At 36.6% G+C, this 24,127-nt stretch overlaps 1 long non-coding RNA gene across 1 annotated transcript in view; it reads left to right on the top strand.

Moving 5' to 3' along the window:
• Positions 1-22,420, top strand: part of LOC116963245 — a 71,676-nt gene extending 49,256 nt beyond the window's left edge. Inside the window, exons 4-6 of the long non-coding RNA XR_004408047.2 lie at positions 14,107-14,218; positions 17,641-17,704; positions 22,128-22,420. This is a non-coding gene — a long non-coding RNA (uncharacterized LOC116963245). The remainder of the gene's footprint in view (positions 1-14,106; positions 14,219-17,640; positions 17,705-22,127) is intronic.
• The last annotated feature ends 1,707 nt before the right edge of the window (positions 22,421-24,127 follow it).

Here is a 24,127-nt window from a genome sequence, read left to right as displayed (position 1 = left end):
TAACAATAAATATACCACAGGAGCACCAAGTCAGTTTTCATATGGTCTCTTATATCAAAAGTAGAAGAAAATCAAAAGCCTTCAAAAGAGTTCTAAATGTAGGAGGAGGTCATCACAGAGCACCCAAGTTACACATAAAGGCTAGTGAAAGTAGATATGTAATTTGTCAGCTAACCTTTTAGTCTTTATGACCTAAGAAAATCTCAAAGGGATGAAAAGGAGAGCTACCTTTTACATGCACATCGAATACACAGTACAGTAGGCAAGAGCAGAGAAAGGTCTGAGCAGCCCTTAAGGTATTGACAATAATAGTTAGTCTTGAGTACGGAGGTATCTTATCATGCACATCTCTTCAGGCATCCCATGCTTCAGGAGAGGTTATACTTGTGCTCTGCTGAAAAGAGTATTAGAATATAGAGAACCCTTCTTCTATTTCTTAATAGAAGTTTCCAGGTTTGGAATGGAAATGGAAAAGGGAATAAAGTAAATCTGAGCAAAATAGATGCATGCAAACTCTTTCCATGTGTCCCAGAAGGAGCATTATGACAGCAGACAACTTGCTAGCTGTACAACTTTCAAATGAAAAGTCCTTTAATGTCGCCAGGATTTGGGTTTGTATTATATCACTGAGAGTTTTCCCATAACTTGGAATGTGAACAGGATTTGAGTCATTTCCTCACTAAATGGCAATGATGAAAATTAAGTGAATAGGTCTCATAATCTCCTATTTGCCAGGATCTGAATACCTAATTGATTCAGATTCTGAATACGTAATTGTAAGCTTGAAGAATATAGTAGGTCGTATTAGGCTAGTCCTAGATGACCTAAAGTCAACATGACCAGTGTCTTCTGAATCCTTAAGGCCAGATGTACTCTATAGTTTTTACTGATCGTGTTTCTCTGCTTGCAGTGCTGGACTAATTGTGTGTCATACCTGGATTCAGATACAAGCAAATGTGGGAGGACTGAAACAGACGATTTATGGCTAACTTCAGGAAATACATTTTTTTGTTTATGTTCTTATATGAATGTGTCTTCTTATGCTTCAGCTGGTTATTGTTCAAGTTATGACCTTTGTTCCATGGGTAGAACTCAGTCAAAATAAATTAGCTAGGACTATACTCTGCTGTATGTTATATATTTTACTGTATTGTAACATATTGCATACAGTCTTGTACCCTTCTGTTTATGATGTGGCAGGAATAGTTCCATACTTAAATGATATGATTCAGGAACACATTCATGTTAAGGATACCTTCTCCACAGAGAGTAGTTAACACTCTCTATCAATATAGCAGCTTAGAAGGGAATTGTAGGCACTCAGCATTTTTTTAAAAAATGGGCTTTTTTTCAGGCACCTAAATGTTAATATAAGCATGTACCTAGAGTTACTGTGTCTTTCAGCTTTGGGGTTTGGCACATTGTTGTTGCTATTGTAACAGATGGTTGCTCCCTGAAGTCCTAAAGTTCTGAGATATTGAGCAGTGCTGACTGAATACTTTATAGAGTTAGGGATATAAATTAAAGCATGCAAAAAAAGCTGCCTATGTATGGTACCACAGTTTAGAAGAAATAATCTCTGTGAAAGGGAATGAAACAATAATAGATAAAGTTTGTTTACCATGAAACACATCCACAGGTGGAAAAACCAATAATGATGAATTTTGGTCTGGTTTAGCCTCAAGGAAAAAAATATTTTTCATAACTGTTATTATGTTTCCATGTTCCCCACCATGCACACAGAAACCAATACGATATTTTCCTTCTGTCTGTTTTTCTCATTTATAATATCTGGTAAACAATTTCTCACTCTTGTGATTGAAGAGTGGTGATGCCACATGAAGTTACGACGCTGTAAATGTGAATGCTGAGTACCATGTGTATGAATTGCACCTAGACTTTTTCTATGAGTAATAATAGGTTTGTTTTCCTTTGTTCCTCCATTTGTTCACAAAAAAAAAAAAAAAACAAACAAAACAAAAAAAAAAAAAAACAAAAAAAAAAAAAAAAAAACAAAAACATATTGCTGAAATTTTTTTACTTAGTCAGCTTATGATTTCTCAGCCTAGACAGATTGGTGTACTCTGTCCTACACAAAAAAACCCTATACAGAACATAACCTAATCTATTTTATGAATTTTAGTTCAGTGCTGCTGGAGAGCTCAGGTTCTTGTTTAAATATAAAAATAAGTATATATTTTGATAATGTTGTATATAACATGAAAAGATTTTTATCTGACAGTATCAAAGAAGCCTTAGATTTCCAGCAAAGCCCTGCAGGCTCATAATAAACATAATAAAAGGTACTGGTTTTGATGCAGAAGTCTCGGACACAACATGCACGATCAATGTGATCAAGTTAATGCCACTTTATTAAAGGATACACAGCAATTTATACACTAGCACAAAGCACATGCATTACGTTTTGGTTGCTAATAGATTAAAGCTGCTTGTTCACACGCCTTGCTCTGCTGTAACTACATTCTGTTTCTCCCTCTTGTTATCTTGTTTCTTACATTCCATCCTCCTTACCTCTCTGCAACATAGACAGTTTCTCAAAACCCCAATTGCATTATCTCTTTCGACTTTGCATATGTCCTTCACAACAGCTGCAGTTGTGAGGCCCCTCGGTCTGGATCGCTCACAAGATGCCTATTTTCTTCCAGCCACTCTACATGTTTTGGGTTTTCTTTTTTCCTTTTTTTTTTTTTTCCCTCCCAAAATAGGCATATTCTTCATACTAATTATATTTTAAAATGTTCAATAGGTCAGCAGACACTAGTACATAAATACTTGTGAAATAGTCAGGACTGAAGCAGTTTTAAAAGGCTAGATTGTATCTTCTCAATGGCTTGTGGAAAACTTCAGTTGTCCTCAAGTTATATTCAAAGGAAAATAAAAAGAGTCAGTGATGGAATGGATATTCTGTCTGGTCTTAAAAAGAGTCTTGGGAAACTTTGTAGCAGTGAATTTAGAGTCATTAAACTTCATTCTGTTCTCTTAATGAAGGAGGAAGCTGCCCTGACTAGATCCTGACCCAAGGCAACTTCACCAAGGCTCAGGATACTTAGGAATGGTGAGGAACCTGATGAAGAGAAAAGCATTATAGATCACAAAGTAGTTTCTTTTCTTTTTTTTTCCAAGTCTTCCCAGTCTGGGTGTCTGTTCAACTTCAAAGACTGTCTGTCTTTGAGACAAGAAACTAGGAATTTACAATTTAAACTAGGGGACTATTATTTTTGTCCCTAGGAATCTTGGAAAGAAGGAAACTGGCAATGGTTCTGAGGGTCTACCTTCAAGACCTAATTTCTGAGAAAGAATAACAGACAGTGCTTAAGACATGGAAGGATCCTAGCATGGGAATGAATGTACTGAAATAATGGCACTCTACTGGGCCCAAGGTGAAGACAAAGAACACGCAGGCCAAGGGTGGTTCAGGGGCCTGTGAAGTCAGTGTTCTGGCCCTGTCTGGTCACTGTGGACTGATAAATGACAAAGAAACAAACTTTATAATATCTGTGTAGTGATTATAGCTGTTCATAAAATTATGGCAAGAAAAAACCAAACCAACAAACAAACCAACAAACAAACAAACAAACAAACAAACAAAACCAAAAAAACTTATTTGGCATATTCCTTCAAGAGGAAGAATGTCTGAGAATTTGACAGCTTTGCTTTTGCATTTAAAATAATAAGGATAAAATTGTTGATCTCTGACCAGGCAAAGTATCAGCCTCTTTAATGTTTGTTTGTTTGTGTTTTTTTCTTAAACATAAGCATAAACAGAGATGAAGAAGATTTTACTTAATTAAAATTGAACACTTCCTTTCCAGCCTTCAGGCCTTAGGTCATGATATCAAATATGCCAGCAATGCATTCTTGTTCCACATGAAGACAGTTGCTAACAAAGTCCCACATTCTATCAGGGAATCTTATGGTGTATTTCAAACCACGTTGAGTTCAGTAGTGAACAATATATGGGCAGCTTTACAGAGAAAGGTAGCGGAAATAAAAGCCCTTTCCCATTCACATGACTTTCAAAAATCTGTAAAGACTAATTCAAAGACTGAAATAGGTGGCAGATGCACCTACATGCTTTCCATTATAGTTTTAATGATTCGTTAACAGAGAGGACTATGTTCAGGACCCTAGAGTCTCCTACCCCAAAGACACTAGACTGAGTTAAGACTAATGACTAGCAGCTGTTAGAACATGATATTATGCTATATTAACAATGACTTCTGAAAGGAGAAGGGAATCTTCACTCAATTACTGCATATTTATTTGGCATCCCTCAGTTTCAAAATGACATGAGAAGAGAATCAAACTTCAACCCAGTTTATGACTAACTGAATTCTTGTTGGAGGCTCCCTGGAAGTGTATTAGTTGATATATGTAAGTTTCAAACACTTGGTCTGTAGGAGCGTAGCTTTGTGTAACCTGATATATATTCATAATTGCTTTGCGAATTTCTTATGAAATTCATATAAATCAATCAAATTCTTACAACTCATGGATATTGTGTATCAATATATAGACTTAAAAGGAAGAGTTTAAAGGCCAAGGTTTAGAATGCAAAATCAGTATTTTCATTACATGTGATATTAATGTTCTGGCTTTGTTGCTATTTGTTACCTGCTAAAGCAGATTTTTTTTCCTTCAAGAGACCAGTGTACTTTTTCTACGTATGTCACCATATTAATTGAGCATTCAAGTTTTCGTGAAAATGTAACCCTTCGTTTATTGGATTGCTTTAATGTGGACATTTTTCACCATGTGCAGAGGCTCTATAGTAGTACTATAGTGTACTACACATATTTTGTAACTATACAGCAATTATTCACTGGCTAAATACACAGAGCAGGCACTTAGGAATAATTAGACTAAACACTAGTATCCTCAGCATTACCAGTACAGGCATCTGATAAGTCTCTTCTGCCCAGACAATCTTTATTCAAGTGGGAAAGTATAAAACCATCCTTGGTCCTTAGAACAAGCTTGATCTTTTTGAGTTCTCATTTTTTGACTTGTTGCTTCTTTTCAGCATTTCACACCCTTTCAGATCAGTATTTTTCTCTGAGTCACTGAGTTGCTACTAACACTTCAACAATTTCACTCCTGTCTTGGTTTTTAATTTTCTCAAGAAGAAAATCTTGGTTTTAGCCTATATTCTCTCTCACAGCTCAACAATTTTTCAGTAAAGCTGAGACAATGCCACATAACTGCCCCATACAAGTCTGGGCCACAGGCTGCAGACAGCTAAACCCCTGTGCCATATATTGCATAGAGTACGAACACAGTTCTGCTGGAAAAAGTTAAGACTGAGGAGTCAGGTATTGCACACACTTCTGAGATAATCTTAAGGTCAAGGGTAAAGTTTTCTGTTTACCAACATACTTCAGCTTTTAATTGATATAATGAAGTCTGGACGCAATCTATGGATAATTAAGTGCAGTACATACATAGAACAGAGAAAATATATTATTATTAAGGTCTACAGGATGGAAAAATTGTTTATCTGAGAGGTTATAATTTAATTTAACTTTTTTTTTACAGTAGTGGCTGCCCAATACTGAAAAAAAATATCTCTAATATTCTTGATAAGTGGTATCTGAAGCATCAAAAACATATTTTACAAATAAACACAGTGTTACTGTATGATTATTAATGCAAAATTATTTGATGTCTATGTATAGAATTGCATGTCTGGCATTAGTTCAATAAACATTTTTTTGGAAGAAGGTTCTGAAGACACACATCCTTAAAGTTTAAGGTCAGTTACTTATACACCAGTTTGAATTGTCTTTTAATGGCTATTTAAAAGTGTTTCTGAAGTGTTTTTCCAGAATAGAAAGCTAATTAGCAGTTAGATTTGCTAGATTAATCTGAGAGTTTAGATTATAAAACACTGATTGTTTTGGACACCCATGCACCTTTGCATGACCTGAAATATTAGATTGAAATCTAGCTCTCTTCCCAATCTGAGAACAGTTATACATATTCTGCATCAGTTGTGAATAACCTTACTCTACCCTGTTCATATTAAAAATATTTTTTAAATAATTAAGTTGGGAACTGGGGTTGTTATCCACTGTCTACATTCAAAAATGAAAGGCCCATAAATAACTAAACTCTGTTTACCTGGAATTTGTGACTCTAATTCTCTTTTATTACTGAATTCAGATTACCCCAGAACCTGTAACAATAATTTTGCCTTTGAAATATTCTTCTAAACTAAAGAGCCTCCATTTTCTTATTTTGCATGTCCTGATTGAAATAATTTTTTCTTTCACTGTCCTCAGGAAAAGGAAAGAGGTAGACTTTGTGACCAATAAAGACCAATTTTTTTTTTATTCTCTGCTCTGCTCTTTATTTTGTCATATTGCCGGCATAATTCTTGAATAACAGCAACAAGATAAAGTAGCTAGATCTGGTCTCATCTTTCCTGTTAACATCTGATGTTCTCATTTTTGTTTGTTACAGTCATAAACAGAATCTTCACTGAACCATTGAAATATACTTTGCATGCAGTTTTGTGGAGAGGAAACAAATATTATGATAGTTATTTGACAAGAGTTTTAACACTAGACCAATCAATTTTGCAGCGTAAATGAGTACAGGATAAATGGAATGGATATTGCTTCATGAAGGAGCACGATATGTTTTCATTATATGTGTAACTTAAGATCATCCATGTTTTCCCCAACTGCTCCTGGATGAGCACTGAAGAGAACACCTTCCTGCACCTTCTTGAATGGGCATGATACATTCAAGACAGTCTGCTGAGACTGTCTCTCAGTGATTCCTCTTCCCTTTTATCACTAAAAGTTCCCAAGATGTAAAGCTATTTGCCAAATTCTTGCATGATTGACATTCACGTTTGCCCTTAAAATTGCACAAGTTATTATTATTTCTTTCTGAGGGAAGACTTGAATGTCACATTATAAGGAGATGCTTATACCACATGCAAAAAAGGGTGTTGCAGATACTGACATTTTTTAGTAAACAGGGAGAGGGCTCATCTGCTGGGAAAAGATAGAATAGAAAATATTGCATGTCAAATTCAGTTCACTGCTCTGTGATTTTAACACTGACACATCCTGGGGACCTTGGGATCAATAATATTCATAATCTGATTTCCCAGAATAATTTTTTGTCATATGCAAACATCACCAAATCAGTTGTCATTTACAATTCAGCACTTCTGCATAATGCCAGAGAATCTGAGCAATAATTAGACAAACTTCCTCTCTCCTCATTTCTGACCTTGAGAATTGATATGAGAGAATCTGGAATGGTGATCTCTGTGGCGAGTTCCTGTTTAGCAGCAAAAGAGCAAACTGATCTCTGATCTAAGGCTGTCGGTCTCTGTTCAAAGACATTAGCATTGGATCTGAACAACATCAGTGCAGTAGCAAATCTTGTTCTAGGGACATTACAAAATCTGAATGATGATGTAGAAAAAAATTGATTAAAATTTTGATTATAAGTTGATTAAAATACCCACAGAACTAAATCTGATCACCTTTCTCTGCCAAGAATACCTGCATTTTATTAGCTTGAAAAGTTGTGATTTTCTTCTTCAAGGTAATGACTGCATTTCAGACAAGAACAAGATGGTAATGTTGATCTGTCTTGGTAGAAGCTGTGTAGTAATACAAAATCACATTTATATGTAGGCTAAAATGAACCTCAGATGTGTAGACACTCTAACCTCTCCTTTGACTTGACATTATTAGGTAATAATGTCATCCAAAGCACTTTCCATATTTCAGAGAAAAGGAGACTTTTCCAGTCTTTTAGAGATATTTCCCCTCCCTGACCATCTTATCAGGGATATCCTATCTAGGAAATCTATCTAACATCCAAAGCCTAGCTAGACTGCTTGTTTAGAGCTAACTTGACTTCTCAGAGCACTAGTGTTTTTTCCAAGATGGTGAAGTAGTTCTTTGTAAAGATTATTGCTACCACAGCTGAAGCTGTTCTAAGCACAAAAACCAGCTGTTCTGGTACATTATATAAAATTTGCTTAACATTTCATTCTAACATAGCTGATTTTGTCTTGGTTTCTTTCTGTCTGAGAGCCTATTTCTGAATCTCTTGCTTTTTAGAAAAGCTTTCTAAGTTCTCTAAAACACAGAAATGACATTTTAAAAAAATCTCAAACACACACAAATGAAAATGAGAACACCTGAGATCTAACAAGTTATTTTTTATATTACATTTTGGTCTTAAAACACTCATGTACCAGTTAAAATACTTAGAACAAATACAGTCATGGATAGCAGAGGATAAGGGACAAATGCTCCTTGTCTTTATAAAGCTGATTTTTTCATTTTTTTGATAGTGGAATGTCAAATATAGAATTGTTGCCCTGTCAAAAGGCTACAAAGAGGAAAAGCACTGTTAATTCATTAATGTCTTGAGGTATTGCTAAGACATTCAGCAATGTTGTGAGGCACAAAATACAAGTTACATTAACAAGCATTGGGTTCACTATTGTCTAGCATCCTTCCCTCAAGAAAATGAGTCACTGTGCCATATAATTGCTATCGTAGACTGACTTCAGGTTGCAGAAAATGGTATTTTGTATGACAGTGGGAAATTTCAGCACTCAGACATCGAAGCAGAAAATACTTTTTCTCCTACTAGGGTTTTAATTTGGAGATTAAAACCATGCCAGTAGAACAAGATCGAGGCTCAGCTTTCCAAAGGGATGACTCTTCTTGAAATACAAATACTGTTACTCTTCAGAATTCCTGCCTATGTGGATGCTAATCATAGATCAGTGAAATTTTGAATGCTTTCATCAGTCATTTCTTTTGAGCTACCATGTGCATTCAGACTGTCTGCTCTTACCCTCCCAAGAAGCATAAATCAGAAAATAATCCCTGCTGCTAATCAGATCATTTTTGTTGTTTCTGACAACATTAGTAATGACCCAGAGTCCATTAAATTACAACACTGAGGTTTTACATATAGTTTTTCTCACTGTTCTTTTTCATTTGGTACTTTGATTTCACCCTATTTAGGTTGAGGGGATTTTGTGGGGATTTTTTTCTCTTTTCTTTTTTTTTCCTCTGTGACAATGGTATATAAAGTCACTTTTCTTAGGTAACTAACATTAAGAAATAATCTAGCAAGATTCTTGCTGTCATGGAATCGATGTTTGTAGACTACATCTTATTTCAGAAGATTAGTAAGGAGTAAGGAAACAATAAATAAGACCTCAGAAAATAGTTTTAATTCATTGAGGATACCCACAAAATCAGGTTATATACAGTCTTATTTCAACAGCTGATTAGTGTCTGATTAATTCAGAAAAAGTTGTCACAGTTTTTGGGTGATGCAGTCAGTCGCCAACTGGTTTCCTCAGCTGTTTTCTAAGGAACAACATCAGTAAACCTGATCTTACTCCATCTCAGTCAGTGGAATTAATAGAAGTTCATTCTAGACTCACAGGTAGCTAAAGCCACAGGAAAATTGTTTCATATCATCTTTCATCTGAGAGCAGAGCTTCAGAACTTATCTTTGTTCATTGGTCAAACTGAGCTTCAGGTTATTTGAACATTTGGTCCACAGATCTTCTCAATACTATTTATTCAAGAAGTTTGTAACCTGTTTACAAGCCCAGCTGGCAGAAGATAAGCCTTGGAGTAAGCTCTAGCATGTGCGTTTTTCTCTCTTCAGTGGTACACAGGTTTGTGAAGTGCATGCCAGATAGTTCTATCTGTTTTCTATCCCAGTATCTGGTGTTTCAAAGACTTGTTAGTTGGATTGAATATGTGTGAAGAAAGCTCCTTCGGACCACCATTAACTATGTACCTAATGATTTCTGCTGGCTGCTGAAAAATCACACAAAAGAGCTATAGCACAGAAGTGCTATGAGAAACCAACGTTTAACATAAACTTTCATAGAAGAGTGAAATCAGACCATTTTGTCAAGAACTTAGTGCCAGTGTAGCCGACATTGATAGTCAAAGAATCAGCGGACTAGCTAGGCAGAAAGTCTTCATTATTCTCATCATCTCATCTATGACCTCTAAAGTCAGAGCTGAACAGTGTTTTCAGAGTGGCAAGTTCCTAGCAACTCTCACTGCATCTGGTAAAAACTAACAGAATCAAGGACTGCTCTGAAGAAGATGTCAGTCAGAGCACCAGACCTGCAGTTTACTTAATCATATAGTCATGTTTACCTGGTATGTATTTTCCCATTGCATCTATCATTTCCAAATCTTAAGAATATACCACATACTTCCACAATTAAAAACAGGATCTCACCAGACAAGTTTTTAAGCTGAGGCACTTGATAGCAGCTAGCTCTTGTAAAAAAGGCTTATTCGTTACTGTAGCGAAACATCTAAGAAGGATGTTTACTAATTCTATGAAATCCATGCATCTGCATTAATTCCTCGAATCTCTTTATAGTAAGGTAAGAATCACAAAAAACTCTGCATGTAAAACCAGAACTGGCTCTTTCCTATAACTATGTCTTTGATTATGCTACATTAATTACATTATATGTAACAACTAGGCATAAATTAAACTATCAATGTTTTTGAAATTAGTCTCATCTCACTCTTTTGGAACACAGCCCTCACTGAGCTAGGACACAAATGCGAAGAAAAGTAACTTCCTCTTGTCGGTACTGGCAGTGCTATAGTTTAAGAGTGTAAGGTTTTTCATAATCACTTTTAAACTTGGTCTGAGTTTCAGAGTATATGTCAGACATCTTCAGAGATGTTTTCTAGTATGATGAAATGAGCCTTATGAAACTTCAGAAGGACCATACAATCTATGAAAGGCACTAGATAAAGAACCTAGACTTTGTCCAGGTCAGCAACAAGAAAGGCATTGAGTTTTAGATTCTTCCAGGAGACTTGAGACCAGCAGGTGTTTGGGGAACCAGCAGAAAGGATGGACAGATTTATTTTTTTAACAGGAGGGAGAGGCAAGGAACTTGTTTCCAAACCTCTGCCCAAATGTTCAAAAAAAAGCAAAATCAGTTGTGGTATTTGTGGACTAGGTACTTATTGGCTCACACTTTACCTGTATAGCTGTGTACTTTATCTTGGAGAAGAACTTACCTGTTCTGTTTTTCCCTTGTATAAACTGAATTAACTGACATATTTCAGGTCATTTCCTAAAACAGTTTTCAGTCAACTTACTTGCACTTTATATCTAGAGATGCAAAAGACTATACAGCATTTCCTTGCCTAGACATGAGACACACTCCAGATTAAACGTAGTATTTCTGTAGGCAAATCACCCATACGTGCAACATGGTGGAGTTGTAGTTCTGTATCCGCATCTGACTGGATCCCTGGAGTATTTGAGCTGCCTTTTGAAAGAAACAGGCTCATCTGTTCTGGAAGCACAGGATGAAAGCAATTGCCTGTTTAACAGCATAGAGAATAACCTCAGCTCCGTGCTACATTCTGAGATCTGTCCTTTGGGGAAATCAGATAGTTATTTCCTCCAGAACTAAAAAGTCCCACTGGCAAGAATGACAAGTCTTACCTTTACAATAAACTGAACTATCAGTGAGAAAATTAGTAAGAAAAGTCTTACACCTGACTCATTAATTTCCTTTCTAGAATAATACAAAGGTTTTAACTACAAACTCATCATGACTCACAAAATACATTTGTGTCTGCTTGGGAAAAATGGGGTGCTGTAGGAATGGCCTCCATGAAGAGAGGCCAGAGCAGCCCCATACTAGGCACAGATGGTTCCAGCCAGCTCCAGCAGCCTCACTGCAGGACACGGCTGAGACCCTCAGCCCTTGGCGGGCACCTCGGGAAAAATGTCCCAAGGAAAGGGCAGAAAATTCTGCACAGACAGAGGAAGGGGGAACAAAACATGTGAGAAACAGCAGTGGGAACACCAAGGTCTGAGGAGAAGGAGGAGGTGCACCATGATGGAACAGATATCCACGCTGCAGCCCATGAAGGACCCCATGCTGATGCAGGCAGGCATGTCTGAAGGAACTTGCAGCATGTGGATAGCTCACACTGGAAGAGAGAAAAAGGGTGAAGAGGAAAGGGGGGCAGAGAGGAGCTGTCGTGTATTGACTGCAGCCCTCAAATCCCCATTGTCTCTGCAATGCTGTGCAGGGTTGGGGGAGGGAGGGGAATTGGGAATGAAGGAATGAAGTTGAGCCTGGGAAAAAGAGGGTGGATTAATTTTCTTGTCTATTTCTGACCACCTACATATATTTTAATTGGCAACAAAATGGTTCATTTTCCCCAAGTCAAGTCTGGTTTTCTTGTGACAGTATATGGTAAAGAAATCTTCCTATCTTTACCTTAACCCATGAGCCTTTTCATGTTATTTTCTCCCCCTGCCCTGTTTGGGAAAGGTGAGAAAGAGTCTAGGTAGGTGATAGCCAAGGTCAGCCCACCATAAGAGAGTTGACAAATGTCCCTGCAAACATCTTTGAAGGAAGATAAAGCTTATGTCTTCCTAGGAGCACCAGCAATATGAACAAAATAATTTCTTGCACTTGCTAAATGGAACACGGTAGAAATGTTTTCTGTGATCTTTTACTTCCTAGATACATCCTACTCAAATTTAAGCACTTAATTGAGGCATCTAAGTTAGAAACTCAGACACCCTTGTCAATGAAAAGGAACCTTCAGAGAATGATTCAGATCTTTAATTGGACAAAATTTCACTCTGGAAGTGTTGGGGTCTCACCATTGATCATAAAAGAAGCCACAGACAAGTGCATTCTTAACAAGGTGTTTCAGTTAAGTGCCTTAAGTTAACAAGGATGAACCAGGGTGTCTGTGGTTGAGGACTTACAGCACTTGATCTTTCTTCTACAAAAGAACAACCTGGTAATAACATCTTATAATCTGCTTTTAATGTATTGTTCACATGAGCCATGAAGTTTATTCTAACCTTTCATACACAATTGAAATGTCCCTTTCCCCTTAGTATATTAAACTACTTTAATATTTGATATTTTTGGACTCATGATTTAACGTAGATGCACATCTTATTGTTACAGTTCTTTTTTCACGCATATGCTGTGCTTCCCAAGTAATACATCTTGCACAGGAAAGCATTACTAAAGTGAACTAAATATCATTAAAAATGGACAGAAGATTAGGACAGAACTAAGTGTATATGTGCAATTTTAAAATCCAAATGACACAGTTTGAACACTGAGCAAATATTATGTAACACCTAAAATCATCCCTATTAAATTTATCTTTGGGGTAAAATATCAATTTCATTTGTTTTCATGTCAATTCTACCAATTGTCACATGACAGTAATCCAAAACTGGAAGTTGATGGCAGACAGATGAATTTTTTGTTAGAGTGATGTTAGTCAAACTACAGGTTTAACTATTTATGAGTTAAATACTGCCTCCTTTCAACAGTTTTCCTTCTCTCCTCCTAAACTGGTGTTTGAGCTGATGCTCTCCTTCCTGAGTGTACAGGAAAGAAATACAATCAACGTCTGTTAAATAAAACTTTTCTTTTGGGTGATTTTAGTGACTTGGGGCAGCTCTGATCAAGCTTAATCATCATGCATGTTAGAGTCACTTCATAAATACAGTAATTGACATGATTGATAAGAGAAGCCTGGGCAGTTGAAAAAAAAAGTCTGTAGTTCTCCAATTAATTTGTAATGACACTGTAACAATTTTGTGTTGGTGGGGTTTTTTCCAACAAGGTTCTTCATAACTATTTTCAGCTTCCTGTCCATCTGCCTCTCATTGTAAACTTCATTTGTTTAGTCCTTGTTGAAATCTCAGACTTTGTATTTACCTCTAATAATGTACTTTCATGCACTTTATCAATTTTTGCCTCATAGAGGATGTTGATGCAGGGTGCTGCATTTTCTTTAACAGCAATACTGATTTTGAATTAACCTCTTCTTATTACAGGGTGCCGGGTTGTTTTTCCTGCGTAAATCTTCACATATAAATAACTTCTGCAGCAGATTATCTTGTGGAATTTGCTTCTTTTTTAAATGATGAAAACTATAAAAATGGGTTAGAGGAAACAGTCTGGTCCCTTGTGGTAACTTGGCTTCTCTCCAGTGCATGCACTCTGTGGCCTTGCCACTAATTCATCTGGTTTGTTTTCAGGTTTTCTCTTGCCAAAACATTATAACTGGAGATTTGCAGTGGATATGCAGAAGCTGGACTTTGTACAGAAAATGCAGAATCCACACCCAGCCTGTCCTCTGGGAAAAAAGAGGTAAAGATAAGTTATCTGATGGTAACTTTGTCAGTATCTTTGACATAACAGAATTTTTACATGCAGCAAAGACAAAATTAAAATAAAAATATGATATTCGTGACTGTATTTCAAATTAAGCCTTACGTGGAGCTATCTTTGTGCTTATCAAGTAAAGAAAATTATGAACTCAAAAGGAATCTGGTTATTGCTGAAAACAAATATGTCAGCGTGAGACATGTACTAAGTAAGATACATACAGTCATACCAGAAGTGCTCAGGTTTTGTGGTGATAGCTAACTATGTTGACTCTGAGATTTACTTTTATTTTGGCAGCTGGGAAAAAAACAAAAACAGTGCTCATGAGCAGTCTTATTTTAATACACTCAATGTGAGGGATGAGCTGATAACTATTATTGCATTTTGTTTTACAATCTCATCATCTACTCACTTTGGAGTATAGGCTTTTGAAAATACATGCTGTTCTGCTACTGGGGTTTAGCTTTAACTAATATAAAGGGTCAAATGGGAGTGCACTTATGAAGAAAGACATAATTACATATTAGAAACATGAAAATGTACATATTTGGTTTGTAAAATTTCAGTTCTCTGTTTTGAGTAGCATAATCTTTTAAATAATATTAGGGAATACAAAATCTGGAGGGTTGTTTTCTTATTGGCTTTCATGGAATTAAGTTTTTTACCCAACGCTTTAAGACTTATTTCTTTTGACACTTTTACAGAATTGAGCTCCCCTGAATCTTTGATTCCATCATTGATTAGATGATATCTTGCAAAAAGGCTCTGACTATGTGTAAGGACCGGAGATACAACTTGAAAATAGTCGCTTAATTCAGTTTTTGTCCCAGTTGTGTACTCTAGTAAGGTAATTAGCAATATGTATGATATTAAAATGAGTCAAATCAGCCCTCTGAATCTGACAAACCAATGTGGTTTTGAGAGCTGGTTGTGCCTCCAAAATTAGGTGCTAATCAATTTTTCAGCAAATGTGCAAATGACTGTGGAATTCTGAGGCCATTGAACAAACTCCTGATAATGAAATAGCAGTACAAATGACTTGTATATAAGTTGAATACTCAGTTTCGTTGAGTATTTCATCTAAAATATAAAACTATAAATATATACCCTAAAAAATATCAGGGAAGTGGTAAGGAGTATTCTGATGAAAGATGTGATCAGTCCCTATTTTGCCAGTGCAGTCATGGTGCTCACAGCCTGTCTACTGATCACACATACAACACCGGAGGGCCTCTTAGTCCCATGTTACAGGTGCTTACACAACCTTGTATGCTGCTATTTTGGACTCCCCTTGTTTGACTTGGAATTATGATTCTGCTGAAGTCCCAATAGTCCTAACGCTCTTAGTTGATAAAAAATTCCAGACCGTCAAAAGTTTTAATCATCCCATGCTGAGACATTTTTGTACAGATTTTGTTTTGTTCCATGACTACAAGAAGATGTTCATAATAATGCAGTGTGATGAGGCACATTTTATTAGTGTTGCAGGTTGCTTGAAAAATGTCAGGTTTTTTGTTCTCCATAATTTTTCTGATGTAGCTGTTTTGCACCAGGCAACAACACTATTTTCACTCTCTAGCTCATCTCTCAATAAGTCTAATCAGTCAGATATACTCTTCCTGATGGCTGAAAGTCTTTTCCTTCACCATGTAGTTGGCTTACACTGTCTAGACTTAAAAATTGCTTCTTTTACACTCTTAAAAGAATAAGCAAAACTGAAACAAGAAAATTACAGCAGGAACATGTTGTACCAGCACTAAAGCTATATTGTAATATAATGAAATTCTATCATCAGGCAAAGAAAAACACAGAACTGATATGAAAAGCAGTTTCAAATTCATGTATCATTACTGCCCTTCCTCAAGTGCTTACAACATGAAAAGAGGTGTAAGAATAAATTTGCAGTGGTTTTTGTGTTCTTGGAACAGAAATTAGCTATAGGAATGTCTTCTTGAGGAACTAAAAATTGACTTGGAGGGCTTAAGAAACAAAATTTCTCTGGTGCAGCTGCTGTCTCATTTTTAGGTAAGGTAAGGATTAAGAATACAGGCTGCCTAATAAAGAGCAAAATCTTTTTTGTTAAACTTGTTTTACTCCCTCCTGTCAAAAGGGAAGCTGAAAATGCTCTAGGTTCCTGTTAAGAAAAAATTCCTACCCATCTTAAAACACATTCCTATTCTAGGAAAATAGCATGGAGTTTTCAACTTCTTGTTGCATGACACTAAATATGGATATGTTTTACCCTTCCTGATCAATGAAACCAAACGTCTACCTATAACAGCAGATTTTCAACAGTGATGAGAAGCAGATGTATGGAGGGAAGTTTAATATTCAGTCCTTCCCCAATGTAACGTATTTCTAGTTTCTATGATGCATCAATATGAAGACCCCTGAATCAAAGAACATTTCTGGATCACTGTGTTTAAAAGCATAAATAACTTTAAATTTAATTTTTCCAGCCTCTATCTTTGAATCCTTTTTAATGCTTTCCCTCTAAAAAATTCCATGGTACTGAGTTCCAAAGTACAAGCCATATGAAAATATACATCCTTTTGGCATTAAATATGTGCCTTAAACCTGATAAGAGGGTCATGGTGTGCTTCCAACTTCTCATATTATGAGTAATAATGAGTTATGATATCACAGGTAATTCCTGAGCCAACTGTGATTTTACAGATCTATATCATATTCCTTCTCAGTTCATTTATTTCCAGAAAGAGGAACCCCAATGTTTAGTTTCTCCTCATATGAAATGATTCACTACAGAGGCATAGTTGGTCTCCTTCTATGTTTCTTTTCTAGCTATATTTGGTATATTTGGTGGCTATCTGAAGTCTGTAAACTACTACTTCCACAGCTGAACAGAAGCTGCCAAAAAGAAAGCCCATTCAGATCTGAGATTTACTTCAGTTTTTCATTTACTTAAAACAATGGTAAGGAGCATCTTTCAACAGTGCCCCTTTATCTTAAACTACTAAAAAGTGTAATTATTTAAAAAGTTAAACTACTGTTCCTCAGCTAGTTCCATATCCCAAAAATTATTTGTTGCAGGAGTGACAATGGGAGAACTTTATTGTTATGCTTCTGAGAGTGAGGTACATGCTGCAAGACATTTGCTGTGAATATTCAATAGCAGCTTTAAAGAAGTTGACCTCAGTTCCATTTAGCCTCCCATTGTTTCTTTGATAGACATTTATCACAGATATATTAGCAAATGTCTTTGTTCCCTATTCTGTTTATTAAAACAGTCTGTGCCTAAGAAGAAATTGTGAAGTTTTGGAATTAAAATTTTGAATTCATTGTTATAAGAAATCACAACAGGCAACATAATGGAATAATTTCTATCTACTGAAGTGTGGGATGATTTATTGATGCTGGTTAATGTAATAATTAAATTACTTCAGGTTCTTGGCAGGAATAAAGGAAGAAACCTTTTAATATGGATAGCTCACACCTGCTGACTTAAAGGTAACATTGGACATTTTTCTTTGTGTTGGTGTTCCATTATTGGCTCTTGTAAACATATGAAATAGGACTTCTTATTCAACAAAGGGATTGCTACCTTCGATGTTGCTGTCACACTATCTCTCTTCTTCTAGAATGAAATTATGCATTTCTTTAAAAGTATTGAAAATCTAAGAGTTGTGTACCAGTTTACACTTGGTTTGTCACGTCAGCTACAACAAATGCAAAACTGTATAAAGTGCTTTCATTTAATGGTTACAGAGGAGATAAATATCAGTTCTCTGAAAGATTTAACGTCCCAGTGTGAAGTACAGAGAGACATAATGGAGTTTGCAGAATGTCTTTTGCAGAGGACAGGGTGCTGAAACCAACATATTCTTGCCACAGAAGGTTTTCTTGTTGCCTCCCACCTGTTTCTTTTAACAAAAATTCTGCAAGAAAGCATTGGAAAAGCCATCCAGAAAGTGGCTATTGAACACATACTGTGCACTCACGTAGGATCAAGCATAGGATGCAGTCAACTTGTTTCCCAGGTAGAAATAGTGTGGGTTTGAATTCCTGTCTTTTTTTTTTTTTTTTTTTTTCTTTTTTTTTTCCTAGATGTCCGAACAGTGACAAGGAAAGAGTAGAGTGATGTTTCTGGAGAAAAAAAAAAAAAAAAAAAAAAAAAAAAAAAAAGAAAAAAAGTAACAAAAGTTACCCAAATAGATAGCCTAAATAGCGCTGAAATCTATTGGAGAGCAGATACATTTGATCCCTTTGTGTAAGAGTCCCTTTCTTTTGTTTCTTCCACATCTCTACAATTCTTTCACCATTTGTTCAAGTAAACACAATGAAAGAAAATTAAGTTCACTACAGGGTATGTAAATGAACAGACAGATGAAAACCTTCATAGAAACCAACTAATGTTCTAAAAAAGATGCCAAAATTGTCTCTTTCCTGGCATAGAACAGATCTTGTTTCCCTGAAAAGGGTGCAATGTGTACCATGATATTTAATAAAATATTGGTGTTCTGTTGTATCTTTTTATGTGTCTGACACTAGCACAACCAATGCAACTTAAAGGACTGTGAATATCTGTGTCTCTCATGAAAGGGTAAATCAGCATTCAAGGGAAATACAGCATTTGCCTTCCAGTCAGTCAGATAACTTTGAGGATCAGGCAGTCATGAGTCCAGAAGCTTGAAAACAAGGAATAGCCATAAGGATATCTCAGAGCAGAGTATGGAAATACCGAGAATCTCTTTAAATATTGTCTGTGAAAGAAGTCCTAAACTAAATATTTTTGTAATAGAGCTTTAACTCTTGAAAAAAATCAAAATGGTAAAAGGTTTTTGGTTTGATGGGCACATTTTTATTTTCTTTCATTTTTAGAGTGAGACAAGCAAATACAGCACAGAGCATGGCTGGGTTTATTTATCTTCATTGGATGGAAGGCAACAAGACATTTGGGAGGCTAAAATGATCCCTAGTTAAAAAGAAGAAGTCTTGTTAATGTTTTTATGTTTAATACCCTGTTTTCAATTGTTATAGAGAAAAAGCGTTAAAGGACCAAATTATTTCTTTAGGGACCTCAGGAATGTGTGTCATATTAGGATAAAATGAAGTGTCTATCTCATGATGCTTTAACAGCACTACAGTGGCTCCAGCTTCCTTGCAAGATCTTGGTTATAAGTTCCCACAGTTGTTTTACCAATGATTTCTCATTTGGAAAGCAGTTTTCCTTCATTTTCCTGGAACCTTTCCCCCATTTTTACCTCACATTCTTTATCTATAAATGGGTTTATTCTTTGCCTGCCTTTATACATTTTCTGTAGATTTCAAGAAAGACTGAAGCTCATCTTAACTGAATCCGAGGTCTATATACCAAGTGTGATCAAGACACTTTCTGTACTTTGAAGTTTGTGCTGGATTTGTGTAGCAGAGTTTTTGGTAGTGGGGGAGGGAGCTACAAAGGCAGCCCCTGTGAGAAGCTTCTCAAAGATCCCTGGCTTCAAGTCAGACTCACCTCTTCACCAAGGCCAAGCCAATTAGTAATGGTGGCTGCATCTCTGTGATAAGGTCTTTAAGAAGGGGAACCTGGGAGAAGGAATCGGAGTTGAGGAGTTATGAGATGGACACCTGCGCAAACACCAAGGTCAGTGGAAGAAAGGAGGAGGAAAGTGGGGGAGGTGTGCTGGAGCAGAGACCCCTCTGTATCCTGTTGTGAGACAACAGGGGCGCCCGCCCTGCCACCCATGGAGGCCCGCTGTGGAGCAGATGCTGACCTGCAGTCCATGGAGGACCCCACATTGACTCAAGTGATTATGCCCAAAGGAGGCTGGGACCATGTGGGAAAAGGTAGACCCCACTGTTGTAGTTCAGCACTGGGAGGATTGCAGCATGCAAGTGTGTCCCACGCCGGAGCAGCTCGGGAAGGGCTGTAGCCTGTGGGATGGACTCCAGTTGGAGAAAGTTGATGTCCCACGCCAGAGCAGGGAGGGAAACCCTGCTGCCCATGGGAGGGACTCAAGTTGGAGAAAGTTTGTGGAGGACTGCCTCCTGCGAGAGGGGAACCATGAGAGAGGAGAGGAAGAATGTGAGGACTTCCCCCCAACCTGAGGAGGAAGGAGCGGTGGGACTGACTGCACCCCCCCGTTCTCTGTCCCTGCACTGCTGGAGCGACAAGGGGGTGGTAGAGAGATTGGGAACAAAACAGAGCCTGGGAAGAACAGAAGGATGAGGGGAAGGTGTCTTTAAGGTGTGGTAATGCTTCTCACTGTCCTACTCTGTCTGTTAAGTGTTGCTATTGTGAGTGTCTGAATTAAATTGATGTTCTTTTGCCTTCCCCAAACAAGTCTGTCTTCTGCCCATGACCATAATGTGTGAGCCACCCCTCTCTGTCCTTATTTCGACTACTGAGCCTTTTACTTTATTTTCTCCCTTACATTGCTGAGGGGAAGGGGTGAGTGAGTGGCTGGATGGTGCTTAGTTGCCCTCTGGGCTCAAGCTACAAGGTTAGATAAAATACTGGTCACAGTTTGGCAACACATACCTCATCAAAGCAATTGACGTCCAATTCATAAGGTGCAATGCCTGAAAAATGGCTTGTGATTGCCATGGACAAGACACCAAGACAAGGATAATGTTAACTGAAAGCCTCTCACATGTTCCTTCATAGGAAATGGGGAATTAGGTGCAGAATCAGATATATTTTTTAAAAAAATGCTCAAGGTCATCACATGACCTTTCTTACAGCTAAAATGCCTTTTTAAAAGAAAAAGAAAAAAAGTAATTTAAAAACTTATACCTTATATATTTCATTTTCAAATTAAGAAAAAAATGTAATTTCTGTTTCAATATATACTATATTCATATCTCTTTCTAAAGTGTGGAGCATGTGAGGAAGTAAAGGACAAGAAAAAGCAAAAAATTCATGTACGTAGTCTAGTAGATATGGTTGCTTAAGTCAGATGGAGTAGATTTGCCTTTGCAGATAAATTTATATAATGCTTCAAAATCAACAGCAGCAGCAATATAGTATTTCAAAATGGCTTTTACAGAAGGTTCAAACACCATGTGTACTTTGTCAGATCTGCCTTGTTTTGTAGTCCCTCATTACTGGGTTACTATTTTAAAAAATGTCAAAGAAATGAAAACTGGAAGAGCTGTCAAATTTCAGAAAAATGCCTTGAAATGAATTATTTGTTTATCTGAAATACTATGGCATAAAAAAAAAAAAAAGAACTGCCAAAGAACTACCAGTTTTTAAAGGAAATCAAGATGTCAGAAAAAAGAAATTTGTTATCAATACAATTTCCATACTAAAAACACAGGATGTGTTTTCAAATAGTGTCACTTTAGATATTCATAAATAAAAGGTAGTTTTCCTTCCTGAAAAAAAGTTGCCTGTTGTGGCTCATTTCACTGTTATAAACTCATTGATGTGCAGTCATTTCATTGTAGTTCTTGTCAGAAAGTTCAGCAGCTTGCTGTTACTCTGTGCTTGCCTGGCATCGGTGACAATTTCCACAGCCTCCTGAAAGTTCAGTTAGCAGCAGATAACTCAGTGTCTTCAGCCCTAAACAAACGGTTTCTGTCTCTGCAGTCAAAGGAGATTGCAATCATGTGCAAAGATATCAATTTAGTTTATCCCAGACTCTTAACAATAAGACCAAAAAAAGTCAAGCAGAGGCAAAGTCTCAGAGTTAGGAAGTGATAGAATTAAGATTGTTAGAGCAATATAAATTTGTCTCCTTTATACACATGCAATAAGAAGCTGTCTTTAGTTTCATGATAGACTCAGCCCCCACCTCATTCTGAGGGTTCCTCCACTGTGCTCCTACTGCTGCTTTTTCAACCAGTCTCTCCCTTTGTTCTCCATGTCTAGGCATGGGTTTTCAATGCCTAATCTTCTAACAAAACTTGCTTTTGCATTTTGTTTCAGAGTCTTCTTCCTTATTGAACCTCAAGCCAGCAGGGAAAATACAGATTGAAAGAGGTGCCTGATATGCCCACTGCTGGACTTGGGATCTGCAAGGAAAGTCCTGCTGTTCAGCAGGCAATGAGGCTTTCTTAATCCACAATTCATCTTTAATGAGATTTCCTAACTGGTAAGACTCTACTCAACATGTGTGAATAACCTGCCTTTTTTCAATGTGATTCTAAAATGGATGAAATTTATAGGTACAGTCAAAAAACATTGTGGGTTCGGGTTTTTTTTCCTTCTGGTCATTTCATTTTTTTCAGTACTTGAATACATTCCATTTGAATTGTGTTTAAATAATAATATTACTATTAGTACATACTATTTATATACTAATGATATATGTTTTGCAACACTAAATAAAAGGACATGTCTAGAATAGGAAATGGTTGTGTTAATGGTTCTAGCCTTAGCAAAATTGTAATTGATTGTAATAAGATCTTATGAGAAACATTTAAAATGTTTAGTAGGCAGTCCTGCTAACACCACTGATCACAAGTTTTGGTTGCAATCTGTTTCTTCACCCCAACAGCTACCCTCGAGTCCCTTAGTCTGAGTTTTGCTTTACTCCTGAGCTCTAGACAATCAAATACATTCCAAATTTATCTATCTGTTGGTGGGTGTTTGTGTACCTGAGTGTGATTTGCATTTTCCTTTCAGATCTGCTAATGTCACAGTTTTTTTTGTGGTATTATCCTGTGAAGTGAACTCTAAAGTAATTTTCATGTTTAAGACTGGTACTTTGTGGTGGAACATTTCCCTGAAGAGCCAGATTTGGATGTTTTATCTGCATGTGGGATTTTTTACTGACTCCAAAAACATTCTTATTGAGATCAATATGTTATTTATGAGGTGAACTACGTTTGGACAGCAGCTTTAGAAACTGGCTTGTGTTTAAAAGCCTTCACATCTGCTGGTACTAGCCTATCACTTTTTCCTAAAGATCTAGAAACAGACAACCTGAACATGAAATATTCCTTACTGTTCCCACACAGAAGGGTCAAGCCTAAACTTTAGCACTTTGCACCCTGAGGCAAAACAACCATGAAGATGGAGTCAAACAGGTGATTAAGTCTAGGCTCATGCTGGGAGTTGCATAAACAGAGCATCATAAACATGAAGCTACCAGAGGATGGACTAAAAGCGTGTCAAGGCAGACCTAGTGTAATAGGGAAGTCAAGCAGGCTGATAAATTTTTGTAAGCACAAAATTCCTTATAACTGAGTACTTTCCCTTGAAATTCTTGTTTCTGTGTTCATGCATTGAAATGTATGAATCATTTTAAAAAAAAAAAAAGAAAACAAACTAAAACCAAAGGAATGTGGTGATAGAATTGTATCCGTACAGAAGATTATATTCAATCTCTTAACCCTCAAAGGTGGCATTACCTCCCCACCTGCATATGCATATATGAAATTAAAAGAAAAAAAGATAGATAGAATAATCTGATCATTGTCTTAGATTTTTTTGGTCATATTATTCTATCAACACATATGCAGCATTCCCAAGTTCGACACATGACATTCTAGATTCTAAAAATAATTTCTGGAAATGTTTTGACCTGCAGTGCATACTTTTGATAAGAAAAACTGATATTTTAACAATTTCACTAGTCATGTAAATTAAATTTATTTCAGCTGCACAGTGGACAGGGCTTTTTTGCCTTTTGGAGGGTTGGATTTTTCTGATTTCTTTTTTTTTTTTTTGAATAATGCATGTTATGGAGTCATAATGTTTTTAATATGCCTCTTCTAAAGGTTACATAACTTCTCTGTCATTTCTGAATAAACATTTTTGCTGTAGGTGTTAGGGAAGTTTGGGAAGTTTACTGTACATCAGGTGCTCTTGAGAGAAGATAACTTTTTTCGGTCCTATTTAGAATGTATTGAATAAGATGATTGCTTACCAACTGGAAATAATACAATTTCACTTCTACAGCAGAATATTTATGTTAGGCTTGT

Source organism: Tyto alba, unplaced genomic scaffold (assembly GCF_018691265.1).
Source record: "Tyto alba isolate M040663 unplaced genomic scaffold, T.alba_DEE_v4.0 Super-Scaffold_27, whole genome shotgun sequence".
NCBI lineage: Eukaryota > Metazoa > Chordata > Aves > Strigiformes > Tytonidae > Tyto > Tyto alba.
This window is presented reverse-complemented; position numbering and strand designations above follow the sequence as displayed.